Source organism: Lissotriton vulgaris, chromosome 7, assembly GCF_964263255.1.
Source record: "Lissotriton vulgaris chromosome 7, aLisVul1.2, whole genome shotgun sequence".
NCBI lineage: Eukaryota > Metazoa > Chordata > Amphibia > Caudata > Salamandridae > Lissotriton > Lissotriton vulgaris.
In genome coordinates this window covers 1,776,259,482-1,776,275,129 of record NC_141695.1, presented here as the reverse complement: position 1 = coordinate 1,776,275,129, position 15,648 = coordinate 1,776,259,482, and the positions used below count along the sequence as shown (strand labels likewise).

Genomic DNA, 15,648 nt, shown 5'->3' with positions numbered 1-15,648 from the left:
ACATGCCAAGAACAGATGCTTAATGGGTAAGTAACATAATCTGTTCGAGGCACGTGAGCTGTAGATCACATGCTGTGCATAGACTACATAGCAGTATTCTCCCAAAGCAGTGCCTAACAAGTGGGTGTTGCAGTTGTTTGAAAATGTTTTCTTAGCACTGCTTGCTCTACATTTGTTTGTTGGCGTGCTAGTACATCCACACAACAATGTGGTCGATTAAGATGGCGGACGGACTTGCGTCCATCCGCCACCCCTGAGGTGGAGGGACCATCCGCATGGGCAGCGGCGTTCCCTCCATTGGGATTAGGATGTGACCGCCACCGTGGCGGTCACATCCTGTATATTTAACATTGCGGCGGGTGCTGCTTTAAGCAGCACCCGCCGCAAGGTTAAATATGCATGCTTTGCATTTGCATGCACAAAGCGGCAGGCACCGCGCAGTGTCTGCCGCTTTGTACATGCAAATTCAGGGGGGTACCATATGTACCCCCATGTGCACCCCCCACCCCCCGACACCCTGGGGGCCCGCAAGGGCCCCCCAGAAGCTAATGTCCACATGCTTTTCCACGGCAAAAAATCCGACGTGGAAAATAAGTTTACAAACCCATCGTAATTTGGCTGGCGGTGTCTTGTAGACACCCCACCAAATTGCGGCCAACACCCGCGGATCAGCGGCGGACGGATCTGCCGTCCGCCGCTGCTCCCACCGCCATAATAATCTGGCGGTGGGTGTTTTGCAGGTCCGCAGAGGTGAATCCGCATCCTCTGGGCCGGCGGTGGCTTCCACCGGCCCGGAGGATGCGGATTCACCGCATTCATAATCGACCCCTAAGTTGGTAAATGTGTGTGGTGTAGACCATGTTGCTTCTTACATATGTCAGACATAGGAATATTACCTAAAAAGCCCATAGATGCCCATATTTTGCCAGTGGAATGCGCTCTAGGGGTTATAGATAAAGATAATTTTGCTTTTGCATAGCAAGTTTGAATGCATATAACAATCCATCTTGAAATGCCAGATTTAGAGATAGGATTGCCCTTGCGAGGTGGTGCAAATGCAACAAACAGTTGCTTTGTTTTACGAAAATCAGCCTTAAGACAAACTTAAGACAGACTTAAGACAGACTTAAGACTGACTTAAGACTGACTTGAGACAGACTTAAAACAAACTTAAGTCTGTCTTAAGTCTGTATTAAGTCTGTCTTAAGTCTGTTTTAAGTTTGTCTTACGTTTGTCTTAAGTCAAACTTAAGACAAAATCCTAACATTACTACTACTAAATGCCTTCTGTGAATACCAAAAGTAGTAAGTTTAGGATTTTGTCTTAAGTTATTTCTGTGAATCGGGCCCTGAGTTCAGGTCCTTGGGGTTTGGGTGTCTGATTTGTCCCCAGTTCTGAGTGAGAAGGCTGGAATTGAGGTGTAGCTTTTGATGTGGAACTACTGAGAGTTCCAGAAGTGTGGTGTACCATGGCTGATGGACCCATGTGGGAGCTACTAAAATCAGTGTGAGTGATGTTTGCCTGAGCTTTCGAACCAGAAATGGGAGGAGTGGGAGAGGCAGAAAAGTGTAGGCAAATATCTTTGACCAATTGATCCACAGGGCATTGCCTTGGGATCGAGGGTGTGGGAACCTGGAAGCTAAGTTTGGGCATTGTGCATTGTCTACTGTGGCGAACAGATCTATTTGTGGAAATCACGATTTTTTAAGTATGGAAAGAGAACTCTGGGATGAATTTCCCACTGGTGTATTTGCTGTCTCCTTCTGCTGAGGAAATCGGCAATTTGGCTGTTGACTCTGGAAGGTGTTCCGCCAGAAGATACATTTTGTGATGAATTGACCAGCTCCAGATGGTCTGAGAGAGGCGTGACAGCTGGACAGAATGTGTCCCTCCTTGTTTTTGTATATAGTGCATGGATGTCATGTTGTCTGTGGGGAGCAGGACAACTTTGCCTAAGAGATGAGACTGAAAAGCTTTCAACGCTAGAAATACTGCTAGAAACTCCAGATAGTTGATAGTTGATGTGGGGATGTACGTTGTTACAACGCATGCTTTTACCACGCATGCTGTTACAACACAAGTTTTACAACGCAAGCCATTACAACGCATTGCTTTGGGGGGTGCTGGATAGTGAATAGTTTAATTTACTATTCTAACTCCAGTCCCCTTGGATAGTAGGGAAGTTGTTGGATAGTAAATTAAAATATTACTTATCCTAGAGCGTCCCCCAGTGCAATGCGTTGTAATGGTTTTCGTTGTAAAACCTGCATTGTAAAAGCACTGCGTGGTAAAAGTTGCGTGGTAAAGGATGTTTCCCGTTGATGTGGAGATGTTTTTGCTGGTTGTGCCAGGGTCTCAGAATTGTATAATTGTGGAGATGAGCACCCCAACCTGTGAGAGATGCGTCTGCTGTTAGCACGACCTGTGGAACAGAGTCCTTGAAAGGTTACCGTTTTGATACGTTTAGTGGGTCCCACCACTGCAGAGAGCGTGCGGCCGTCTACTGACACTAGATCTGTTAATTGACCCTGAGATTGTTTCCACTGACGTGGTAAGCATTCCTGTAGAAGACGCATGCGTAGTCTCGTGTGAGGCACCATTGCGATGCATGACGCCATTATTCCTAACGGTTGCATAAAAGTTTTAGCAGTCATAACAGAGTTTGAATATTTAGGATTCTAGCTGCACTGGGAGAGGATAGAGCTGGGTGAGCCTTGGGACTCGCTCCCAGATAACATTGTATTTGTACTAAAGGCCTGTGCTCACGTCTGCATATAGTTGCTGAGTATTTACTCTATGTCATCCGTTAACACACGTGGACATTCACTGTGCAAATTCCGAACGATTGCCCAGTCAACACGTGTTTTGTCTGGGGAAGTACCCCTAGACTTCTTCAGAGATTTCTGGCAATGAGAAGGAGATCAAAATCTCTCTGCCGGTTGTACTTCCATCCCGGCTGAATAATAGTAGTAAGGATTCCTTAGCGGATCGGAGGGGTCCAAAATAGGGACCACCGTGGAGTGCAAGTAGGGACTTCACTCATAACCGATTATACTTCCGTCCAATTTCCGGGTAGACGTAGGTTTATAGACCAAGTATGGTCCTGTAGGTGCATCAGGCGGTGGAGCCCGGAGTTGGGGCTGCACTGGCGAGTATGGTAGTCTTCACGCAGGGCAATGGAACCAAGATAAGGCAGAAGATCTGTGTCGGCTCCGATTAAAGGGACCAGTGCTGGTAGCTGTGGAACACTGTAGACGACATATCCAATATACTTAGCAGCGAGTACGCTGATCTGTGGAAACATGGTTGCAGCATCTGGGAACCGGAAGTCAAAGATTGTATTTGTAAAGGCTGCAGATGAGGCTTTTGCACATTCACTGTAAAGCCCAATTGGTGAAGTAAGTTTTGCGTGGTCTGAGTGTGTTTCAGATACTGTTGATGTGTTCTGGCTTCGATTACCCAGTCATCTAAGAAGGGGAAGAAGTGAATGTGTTGTCTTCTGAGATGAGCTGCCACTACAGCTGGATGTTTGGTGAACAAACTGGGAGCAGTAGTTACTCCGAATGGGAGTACCTTGAATTGATGGTGGTTGCCTGATATGTGAAATCTGAGATATTTGCTATGAGCTGGATGGACAGGAATGAGACAGTACGCATCTTTTAAGTCTAGTGTGGATATAAAATCGCCTTGTTGTAAAAGAGGAAGCCCCTGTTGGAGCGTTACCATATGGAAGTGTTCTGACAGTATGTACTGGTTTACACACTCTGAGATCCACAATGGGCCTCAAGGAGCCGTCCTTTTTGGGGATTAGAAAGTAGAGAGAGTACACCCCTGAACCTTGGTACTGGAATGGAACTGGTTATGATGCTTTTTTTCTAAGAATTCTTGCACTTCGGGTTTGAGTAACTGTAAGTGGCCTGACGACAGTTTGTGAATGCGAGGTCGTTTGCTTGGAGGATTGGTGGCAAGCTCCAGGCAACTTGCATAAGATCGATTACCCATTTTTCGGATGTTATTGACTGCCAAATGGGGAGAAAGTGTTGAAGTCTTCAGTCATCAGGGAAGTTTGGGCAGGTCACTGTTGGTTAGGAGAAGGGGTGTTACATGCTGAGGCGCCTTTACCCCAACCTTTGGAATTAGTTCCTCTGTACCCTCCCCTATAAAAACCTCTAAACGGAGAGGATTGGGTGTGGCTTTTGTAAGAGGAATCATTTGGGTCTGAGGATGTGGTTTTGGACCCTCCTGTAAAAAGAGCTACAAAAGGAGCCTCTATTCGATGGGGACTGCATGGATTTTGCCACTTTGGTATCTTTTTTCATTTTTCTAAGAATTGGTCGACTACAGGACCAAACAGATGTTTTGTCAAAGGAGGTGTTTAAAATGGACTGTTGGACCTCAGGCTTAAACCAGAGATCCTAAGCCTTGCATGCCTTCTAAGGAGGATCCTGGTATTGACCTCCCTAGCAGCGGTGTTGGCTGCATCTAGAGCACATCTGACTGAGGAGTTAGAGATGAGTTTTCCCCCTTCAACCAACTGTTGTGCCTTAGCTTTGTGTTCTTCCGGAAAGTACTGGCGCAGCTGCTCCATTTCATCCCAGTGTGCCCTGTCGTACCTGGCTAGTAGGCCCTGTGTGTTCACGATGCACCACTGGTTAGCGGCTTGACCAGCCACTGGTTTTCTGATGCATCAATGAGCTTAGATTCTTTGTCTGGGGGAGGTGCATCGCCAGAGGTTTGTGATTTTGCTCTATTGCGAGCATTGGACACTACTAGGGAGTCGAGAGGTCATTGTTCTTGATAAATACAGGATCTGATGGTGAGGGCTTGTATTTTTTTCTACTCTTGGAGTTCAAATACATGCTTGTACAGGGTCTATAAAGATATCCTATGAATGCCTCATCCTGCCTTTAAGCATAGGAAGTGATTGACTGGACCCGTGTGCAGACTCAAGTGTTTCAAATAAAAAGTCCCCTTCTAAGACCTCTTTTTGTAAGGCCACCCCATGATTCTCTAATGCTCTAGCAATGAGCTGTTGATAAGCCATATTATCGTCTGGAGGTGAGGGCTTTGCAGGATAAATGTCTGGGTCATTATCTACTGGAGTGTCAATGGGGTGGTCATTCCATGGGTCTACAGGCAAATCGGTGTCTTCATCAATAAGATCCCCATCTGGATCTGTATGTGGAGATCCGTGAGGTTCTATATGTAAGGGATCCTCAATTATCAGGTGTGGAGAGGATGGTGGAAGTGGAAAGAGTTGTGGGGCAGTATGAGCAGGGCTAGTAGCCATGTCCTTCTTTTTGAGAGGAATCTTGTAGGCAGGGTCCTCTGAAGTTTGCGTTTTTATGGTGTTTTAGCAGAAATATGTCCTGTATCAGGATGAATATCATTTGTTTTTGCTTAGGATCTAATTTGGCTTTAAGAATGTATAAAATTGTTTTTGGAGGTTCAGGGAGGATGTCCTTGGATTTGTGCATCAAAATTTACTCGTCATTGGGAGTGGAAGATTTTGGCTCTGAAGCGTGTTTTTGTTTCGGAGCAGAGGGTTTCGGCTCCGAACTAGATTTAAACTTCGATCCTGATGGTTTCGGATCCGAAGATCATATTCAACTCTGTCCCGATCTGTTTTGGTGCCGAGCCGGTACACAGAGTGTCAGAACTAATGTCTCAGTGCCGACCTTACCTAGAAGGCAGAGGTAGTACTGAAGCCTTATGTGTTTTGGAAGAGGTTTTAGGGGGCAAGGGGTCTTCGGTATTCACAGCACCTTGTCCCAGAGGCACATCTTAACTCTCCAGATTGATTCCCAGCTCAGGATCGGACTCTGAAATGGAGAAGGCCTGTTCTTCTTCTGTGGTGGATGCTTCGATCTTCTCTGGCTCGGATTCTTCAGCAAAGATATCCGGAGTGTGCTGAATGCTTTGGTCCGAAGGCTGCTCATGAGGTTTTCAATCGAAGATGGCGAAATAGTTGACCAATTCGATATGCGTGACTGGGATGAATCTGGGCGGTGTTTGGGGAGGTGTCTGGAAGGATTCTGAGAGGTGTCTAGAAGGTGTCTGGGAGGTGCCTGGTAGGCGTCTGGGACGTGTATGAGGTGGTGTCTGGGGAGGTGTCTAAGAGGTGTCTGGGAGGTGTCTGGGGAGGTGTCTGAGAGGTGTCTGAGAGGTGTCTGAGAGGTGTCTGGGAGGTGTTTTGGAGGTGTCTGAGAGGTGTCTGAGAGGTGTCTGAGAGGTGTCTGGGAGGTGTCTGGGAGGTGTCTGGGGAGGTGTTAGAGAGGTGTCTGAAAGATGTCTGAGAGGTGTCTGAGAGGTGTCTGGGGGTGTCTGGGGAGGTGTTTGAGAGGTGTCTGAGAGGTGTCTGGGAGGTGTCTGAGAGGTGTTTGAGAGGTGTCTGGGGAGGTGTTGGGAAGGTGTCTGGGAGGTGTCTTGGAGGTTTCTGGCTGGTGTCTGGGAGGTGTCTGGAGTGGTGTCTGGGAGGTGTGTATGATGGTGTCTGGGAGGTGTCTGGAAGGTATCTGGGAGGTGTCTGAGAGGTGTCTGAGCGGTGTCTTAGAAGTGTCTGAGAGGTGTCTGGGGAAGTGTCTGAAGGTGTCTGAGAGGTGTCTTGGAGGTGTCTAGGCTGGTGTCTGGAAGGTGTCTGGGAGGTGTCTTGGAGGTGTGTAGGGTGGTGTCTGCGAGATGTCTAGGCTGGTGTCTGGGAGGTGTCTGAGAGGTGTCTGAGAGGTGTCTGGGGGGTGTCTGAGAGGTGTCTGGGGAGGTGTCTTGGAGGTGTCTAAGAGGTGTCTGTGTGGTGTCTTAGAGGTGTCTGGGAGGTGTCTAGGCTGGTGTCTGGAAGGTATCTGGGGTGGTGTCTTGGAGGTGTCTGTGAGGTGTCTGGGATGTGTGTAGGGTGGTGTCTGGGAGGTGTCTGGAGGTGTCTTGGATGTGTCTGAGAGGTGTCTGGGAAGGTGTCTGGGGAGGTGTCTGGAAGGTGCCTGGGAGGTGTCTGGGGAGGTGTCTTGGAGGTGTCTGGGAGGTGTGTAGAGTGGTGTCTGGGAGGTGTCTGGGAGGTGTCTGGAAGGTGTCTGAGAGGTGTCTGGGGAGGTGTCTGGAAGGTGTGAGAGAGGTGTCTTGGAGGTGTCTGGGCTGGTGTCTGGAAGTTGTATGGGAGGTGTCTAAGAGGTGTCTGGGGAGGTGTCTTGGAGGTGTCTGGGAGGTGTTTGGGTGGTGTCTGGGAGGTGTCTGGGAGGTATCTAGGCTGGTGTCTGGAAGGTGCCTGGGCTGGTGTCTGGAGGTGTCTAGGGAGGTGTTTTGGAGGTGTCTGGGAGGTGTCTGGGGGTATCTGGGTGGAGTCTGGGAGGTGTCTGGGAGGTGTCTAGGGAGGTGTCTGAGAGGTGTCTGGGTGGTGTCTGGGAGTTGTCTAGGCTGGTGTCTGGAAGGTATCTGGGGAGGTGTCTTGGAGGTGTCTGGGATGTGTGTAGGGTGGTGTCTGGGAGGTGTCTGGGGAGGTGTCTTAGATGTGTCTGAGAGGTGTCTGGGGAGGTGTCGGGAAGGTGTCTGGGAGGTGTCTTGGAGGTATCTGGGCTTGTGTCTGGAAGGTGTCTGGGAGGTGTCTGAGAGGTGTATTGGAGGTGTCTGGGAGGTGTGTAGAGTGGTGTCTGGGAGGTGTCTGCAAGGTGTCTGGGAGGTGTCTGGAAGGTGTCTGGGAGGTGTCTGAGAGGTGTCTGGGGAGGTGTCTGGAAGGTGTCTGAGAAGTGTCTTGGAGGTGTCTGGGCTGGTGTCTGGAAGGTGTCTGGGAGGTGTCAGGAAGGTGTCTGGGAGGTGTCTGGGAGGTGTCTGGGAGGTGTCTAGGGAGGTGTCTGAGAGGTGTCTGGAAGGTGTCTGGGAGGTGTCTGGGCTGGTGTCTGGAAGGTGTATGGGAGGTGTCTGGGAGGTGTCTGGGAGGTGTCTGGGAGGTGTCTGGAAGGTGTCTGGGAGGTGTCTGAGAGGTGTCTGGAAGGTGTCTGGGAGGTGTCTGGAAGGTGTCTGGAAGGTGTCTGAGAGGTGTCTTGGAGGTGTCTGGGCTGGTGTCTGGAAGGTGTATGGGAGGTGTCTGGGAGGTGTATGGGAGGTGTCTGGAAGGTGTCTGGGAGGTGTCTAGGGAGGTGTCTGGGAGGTGTCTGCGGAGGTGTTTGAGAGATGTCTGGAAAGTGTCTAGGGAGGTGTCTGGAAGGTGTCTGGGTGGTGTCTGGGTGGTGTCTGGGTGGTGTCTGGGAGGTGTCTGGGTGGTGTCTGGGTGGTGTCTGGGAGGTGTCTGGGGAGGTGTGTTGGATGTGTCTGAGAGGTGTCTGGGGAGGTGTCGGGAAGGTGTCTGGGAGGTGTCTGGGAGGTGTCTTGGAGGTGTCTGGGAGGTGTGTAGAGTGGTGTCTGGGAGGTGTCTGAGAGGTGTCTGGGAGATGTCTGGAAGGTGTCTGGGAGGTGTCCGAGAGGTGTCTGGGGAGGTGTCTGGAAGGTGTGAGAGAGGTGTCTTGGAGGTGTCTGGGCTGGTGTCTGGAAGTTGTATGGGAGGTGTCTAAGAGGTGTCTGGGGAGGTGTCTTGGAGGTGTCTGGGAGGTGTTTGGGTGGTGTCTGAGAGGTGTCTGGGAGGTATCTAGGCTGGTGTCTGGAAGGTGCCTGGGCTGGTGTCTGGAGGTGTCTAGGGAGGTGTTTTGGAGGTGTCTGGGAGGTGTCTGGGGGTATCTGGGTGGAGTCTGGGAGGTGTCTGGGAGGTGTCTAGGGAGGTGTCTGAGAGGTGTCTGGGTGGTGTCTGGGAGTTGTCTAGGCTGGTGTCTGGAAGGTATCTGGGGAGGTGTCTTGGAGGTGTCTGGGATGTGTGTAGGGTGGTGTCTGGGAGGTGTCTGGGGAGGTGTCTTAGATGTGTCTGAGAGGTGTCTGGGGAGGTGTCGGGAAGGTGTCTGGGAGGTGTCTTGGAGGTATCTGGGCTTGTGTCTGGAAGGTGTCTGGGAGGTGTCTGAGAGGTGTATTGGAGGTGTCTGGGAGGTGTGTAGAGTGGTGTCTGGGAGGTGTCTGCAAGGTGTCTGGGAGGTGTCTGGAAGGTGTCTGGGAGGTGTCTGAGAGGTGTCTGGGGAGGTGTCTGGAAGGTGTCTGAGAAGTGTCTTGGAGGTGTCTGGGCTGGTGTCTGGAAGGTGTCTGGGAGGTGTCAGGAAGGTGTCTGGGAGGTGTCTGGGAGGTGTCAGGGAGGTGTCTAGGGAGGTGTCTGAGAGGTGTCTGGAAGGTGTCTGGGAGGTGTCTGGGCTGGTGTCTGGAAGGTGTATGGGAGGTGTCTGGGAGGTGTCTGGGCTGGTGTCTGGAAGGTGTATGGGAGGTGTCTGGGAGGTGTATGGGAGGTGTCTGGAAGGTGTCTGGGAGGTGTCTAGGGAGGTGTCTGGGAGGTGTCTGCGGAGGTGTTTGAGAGATGTCTGGAAAGTGTCTAGGGAGGTGTCTGGAAGGTGTCTGGGTGGTGTCTGGGTGGTGTCTGGGTGGTGTCTGGGAGGTGTCTGGGTGGTGTCTGGGTGGTGTCTGGGAGGTGTCTGGGGAGGTGTGTTGGATGTGTCTGAGAGGTGTCTGGGGAGGTGTCGGGAAGGTGTCTGGGAGGTGTCTGGGAGGTGTCTTGGAGGTGTCTGGGAGGTGTGTAGAGTGGTGTCTGGGAGGTGTCTGGAAGGTGTCTGGGAGATGTCTGGAAGGTGTCTGGGAGGTGTCCGAGAGGTGTCTGGGGAGGTGTCTGGAAGGTGTCTGAGAGGTGTCTTGGAGGTGTCTGGGCTGGTGTCTGGAAGGTGTATGGGAGGTGTCTGGGAGGTGTCTGGAAGGTGTCTGGAAGGTGTCTGGGAGGTGTCTGGGAGGTGTCTAGGGAGGTGTCTGAGAGGTGTCTGGAAGGTGTCTGGGAGGTGTCTGGGCTGGTGTCTGGAAGTGTGTATGGGAGGTGTCTGGGAGGTGTCTGGGAGGTGTCTGGGAGGTGTCTGGGAGGTGCCTGGAAGGTGTCTGGGAGGTGTCTGAGAGGTGTCTGGAAGGTGTCTGGGAGGTGTCTGGAAGGTGTCTGGAAGGTGTCTGAGAGGTGTCTTGGAGGTGTCTGGGCTGGTGTCTGGAAGGTGTATGTGAGGTGTCTGGGAGGTGCCTGGAAGGTGTCTGGGAGGTGTCTGAGAGGTGTCTGGGAGGTGTATGGGAGGTGTCTGGAAGGTGTCTGGTAGGTGTCTAGGGAGGTGTCTGGGAGGTGTCTGCGCAGGTGTTTGGGAGATGTCTGGAAGGTGTCTGGGAGGTGTATGGGAGGTGTCTGGAAGGTGTCTGGTAGGTGTCTGGGTGGTGTCTGGGTGGTGTCTGGGAGGTGTCTGGGTGGTGTCTGGGTGGTGTCTGGGAGGTGTGAATAAGGTGTCTGAGCGGTGTCTGAGCAGTATCTGTTTGGGGCATCCTGCTGGGTGAATTTTGTTAGTGGAATAACTCCAAGTCAATCAATCGAAAAAATCAAACAACATTTATAAAGTGTGCTAATCCCCCGTGATCAACCATGAGTGCACAGCCCTACGCCCTTGATGCCCCCCTTCAGCCATGAGTGCACAGCCCTACACCCTCGATGCCCCCTTCAGCCATGAGTGCACAGCCCTACACCCTCGATGCCCCCCTCCAGCATGAGTGCACAGCCCTACACCCTCAATGCCCCCCTCCAGCCATCAGTGCACAGCCCTACACCCTCAATGCCCCCCTCCAGCCATCAGTGCACAGCCCTACACCCTCGATGCCCCCTTCAGCCATGAGTGCACAGCCCTACACCCTCAATGCCCCCCTCCAGCCATGACTGCACAGTCCTACACTCTTGATGCCCTCTCCGTTCAGCCATGTTATGTTATGTTATGTTATGGTATGTTATGTTAAATACATTTATATACCGCATGGCTGCCCCAAACAACGGGGTGTCCCAGCGCTAGCAGACAGGTGACCAGAGGGAAAGGACGAGATGGTGAAAAAAATGTTGTGCAGAGCCCGCTCCCTTCCATGCCCCCCTGCCGTGAGTGCAGAGCCCGCTCCTTCGATGTCCCTCTGCCGTGAGTGCAGAGCCCGCTCCTTCGATGTCCCCCCGCCATGAGTGCAGAGCCCGCTCCCTACTCTTTTGGAACTCAGTGGAAATGCAAATGTTAGTGACTCCTACAAGTGAGAAGCAGATGGACTGGCATAGAGTGAAGGTGGTCGTAGGGCGCTTCGCTGCCCTTCAAGGCGCTCTGCCTGGCACAAGAAGCGCTGCACGGAGCCCTCCGATGGTACTCACCGAGATCAGCCTCCCCTACGACTGGGATTATTTCAAGAATTAATATAGTGACCTGGGGAGGTCGCAGTTTTTTAGACTCCACATACAATTTGTGCAATGCTGTGCCCTTTTCTCTTCAAAGTCCGGACAACTTTCTCTGCTTTCACAAGCACCTAAAAACCAGGATGTCCTCAGCGCCCTGAAGCTGTTCCTCTCCTGGTGGAACACAGAATCTGGCTGAGGCTGAAGGACGTAGAAGCAAGCTAGCGCCCAGAGGCCTGTGGGCAGGCAGCGCTTTAGAATCATTTAAATCAAATCAAACTGTGCCCTGATATCAAACTTTACCTCACCCTCCACCCTCCTGAACCCCCGCCCACTGCTGCAGGTGTTTAAAGCACCATATGGCGCTTCGAAGCTTAGGTGGCATAGCGTCTCATGAATATACATTTACACAACAACACAAGGCATTCCTCCACTAGATAACAAACCTAGTGATAGCAAAACATGATAACATTTTGTGTCATATCATGGCATATCATGAGATACAGAACATAAGACACGAGGCAACATACAGGGATTCACTATGGAACAGAATAAGAGGACAGTGTACATCACAGGGAGCGGATCACACAATACAGACCAGTGCAAGCCACAGGAAGTAACATAGGTGAGATAAAAAAACACGAGAGAACCTTGTTGAACCTGGGACCACATACAACAGCTGGAGAAAAATGATCACATTAATAGTAAATTACAAAGCAATACATGACATAATATAACAAAAAGACATGATATTACTCATTAAAGTAACAGACAAAAACATTACAGGCTAAAGTACAAGGACATACGGTTACATAAGAGGAAATCATATAAGAGCTGAAGGCATAACATAAATAGACAACATCTGGAAGCAGCTGTCCAGGATGGGCTTCTAGCTGAAAAGTAAACATATACAATCCTCCTAGACGCGTCCTGAGTGTGCGTTAAGGGTACAATACTCTATGTGAGGACGGGGTGGGCACACTGGCACAGGAACCAGTGTTACCAGTTCGTGCAAAGCAGGCGAGCTTTGCAGGGCAGGGGTATGTTATGTTGTGTTGCTTTGTGATGCGTTGTGTTGTGTTATGTAATATGGTATGTTATGTTATTTTATGTTATGTTTTGTTATGCTGCACTATGTGTATTTGTAAAGCGCATTGTCACTCGCAGCAGTCTCCTGGCGCTAAGCGGGTGTGCCTCGCCCTGCCAAGAGTAGATTAGTTAAACACCAGCGAAGCTATCCTGGCGCTAAGCGGGTGTGCCTCGCCCTGCCTAGGGTAGATTTGTTAACCACCCGCGAGGGTATGCTGGCTCTGAGCAGGGGAGTGTGCCTCGCCCTGCCTAGGGTAGGTTGGTTAATACCCCTCGGGGTATGCTGGCTCTGAGCAGGCGTGTGTGCCTCGCCCTGCCTAGGGTAGGTTGGTTATTCACCAGCGAGGCTATCCTGGTGCTGAGCAGGTGTGTGGCCCTCGCCCAGCCTATCCAGGACCCTATTCCTGCTGGTCTGGCCTCCCTCTGCACAGCTCTGGGAGCTATGCACCTATACCTGCTCGTGCAATCTCTCGTTACACCTGCACGTGAGACCTGAGGCCTGCTAAGTTCCATATAACGTGAGACGCGGCCTCTGCCGCAGTCTTGGGCTGAAGGCTGTTTTAAATCGTTTAAGAGTGGGAGTAGAGCTATTTTACCACTTTAAACAGTGGTAAATGGTTGTTTGTCAAAAAAGCTATGAATGCAAGTGTTTTCTTTATGCTTGTTGTACGAAATTCCCTAAAGTATGCCATTGCACCATGTTGCATAATTATGCACCATGAAATGTGCAACTGCAGGGGAAAATGTACTTCAAATACGAACAATATAATGTCAACGGGGGTTGTTTGCCGTGCGTTTGTTCAAGTGCATCTGTGCAGCAATGACTGGCCCGTGGATGCTTTCTGCGCTAAAATCTAGTGTAAAATAACAGAGTTGTACTTAATGTAGTCATGTAAAACCTGTCCTGATCCCTAAACATCACCCATTTTTGATTCAAAAAACCTCTGTCCACCCCTTGTAATGTTGGATTGTCACTTAAAATGACCTTTCCTTTAAAGGGTTTCCTATGATTTTCAATTTATTTGTATAAATAAAGCCATCCTCCTGCTTCCAAAACCTCCGCCTCCTACCTTCAAATGGATCCCCCTCGAACACAGAAAGACCACCACTCACTCCCTCGTCACCAGCAGGCTCGACTACTGCAACGCACTCTACGCAGGCATACACAAAAACCTCACCCGCAAGCTCCAGAACATCCAAAACGCCGCCGCAAGACTGGTCCTCAACCTGCCAAGCCACTGCCACATCTCCCAGCACCTGCGCACACTCCACTGGCTCCCCATCGAAGCTAGAGTCACCTTCAAGATGCTAAGTCACGCTCACAAGGCCCTCCACGACACCGGACCAGCATATCTGAACAACCGACTCAAATTCCACGCACCCCAAAGGACCCTACGATCAGCCCAGCTCTCCTACGCCATGGGCCCCACACCAGAAAGACCAGATCGCGCTGCCAGTGCCTGGAACTACCTTCCCCTCCACCTCAGACAGACAACATCGCTCCCCATCTTCAAAAGAAACCTCAAAACCTGGCTTTTCGACAGACCCCCTCTTGATAGACAGGAGCCTGCTTACCCCCTCTCAACAGCCCAGTGCCTTGAGACCCTTACGGGTGAGTAGTCACGCTTAACAAACGCCTAACTGATTGATTGATTGTATTTTACTAAAACTCTTTTTCCATGGTTTGGCTTCTTTCAATGTGGGTTCTCAGTTGTTGTTTTCCATTAATTCATCGGGGTACAATCGTCCAGTCAAAATCGTGATAAAACCAAAGTGCTCCATTGGTGGACAAAAATCAAAAAAAGGCGCAAGGCCACCCAATCAGGTGCATGCAGCTGAAATTGACATGAAAGCCGTCCACTCATGTGCCAGGGGCGGAGCCAAGGACCGCTCTACGGCCCTGACTATGAGCTACGCAGAGCGGAACCCACACAGAACTCTGGTTCGCCTCATTCAGAGTGGGCTGGGAACACAGGACCCAATGTTTTAAGGCAATAATCTCACTTGATTATTGATGAGGCTTTCCCTGCAGCTGCATTTTTCTACAGGGGGAACATTCAATGATCCCCCCCTACCAGGACTTAACTTTCCCTCCCCTACTCCTCAGAGCAGGTGGTAAATGTGTGAAATAAATCCAGTCCCATCCTGAAATCCTCTATTCCATGATGTGTAACCTACACTTGCATTGTATTGGGGGGGTTACTGCGCAGTAACGAAGATTGACCCTCCAGCCATTACCACAGAACATGTAATCAGGGCCTTAGAATGCGTTAAGGTAATGATTGTAACGCTGCCTGTGACGAACAACCAACGCTGCCCGAGGCCACAATCAGTACGTGCCCTCCAGTGGCACAATCAGCGTGTGCCCTCCAGTGCCACAATCAGCACATGCCCTCCAGTGCCACAATCAGTACATGCCCTCCAGTGCCACACTCAGCACATGACCTCCAGTGCCACAATCAGCGCGTGCTCTCCAGTGCCACAATCAGCACATGCCCTCCAGTTCCATAATCAGCACATGCCCTCCAGTGCCATAATTAGCACATGCCCTCCAGTGCCACAATCAGCACATGCCCTCCAGTGCCACAGTCAGCGCGTGCTCTCCAGTGCCACACTCAGCACATGCCCTCCAGTGCCACAATCAGCACGTGCCCTCCAGTGCCACAATCAGCACATGCCCTCCAGTTCCATAATTAGCACATGCCCTCCAGTGCCACAATCAGCATATGCCCTCCAGTGCCACAATCAGCGCTTGCCTTCCAGTGCCACACTCAGCATGTGCCCTCCAGTGCCACAATCAGCGCGTGCCCTCCAGTGCCACAATCAGCACATGCCCTCCAGTGCCATAATTAGCACGTGCCCTCCAGTGCCACAATCAGCATGTGCCCTCCAGTGCCACAATCAGCACTTGCCTTCCAGTGCCACACTCAGCACGTACCCTCCAGTGCCACAATCAGCGCGTGCCCTCCTGTACCACAATCAGCACGTGCCTTCCAGTGCCACACTCAGCACGTGCCCTCCAGTGCCACAATCAGCGCGTTCCCTCCAGTGCCACAATCAGCGGGTGCCCTCCAGTGCCACAATCAGCGTGTGCCCTCCATTGCCACAATCAGCGTGTGCCTTCCAGTGCCCATATCCTCAGCTGGAATTGCTTTCATCAAGAGCCTGGAAGGACGTGCTACTCTTTCCAAAGCGTTCTATTCCCCCTTCCCAAAATTGAAAATGTTTTCTTATCTTTGTCTTTGGGGTTGTTTTCACTAACGTTTTGGAATAAGCGAGGCAGTGCA

The 15,648-nt window shown here is 51.0% G+C and overlaps 1 protein-coding gene across 1 annotated transcript in view; it reads right to left on the bottom strand.

Moving 5' to 3' along the window:
- LOC147706657 (von Willebrand factor A domain-containing protein 7-like) overlaps positions 1-15,648 on the bottom strand; it is a 239,692-nt gene that overhangs the window by 52,716 nt on the left and 171,328 nt on the right. The window lies entirely within an intron of this gene.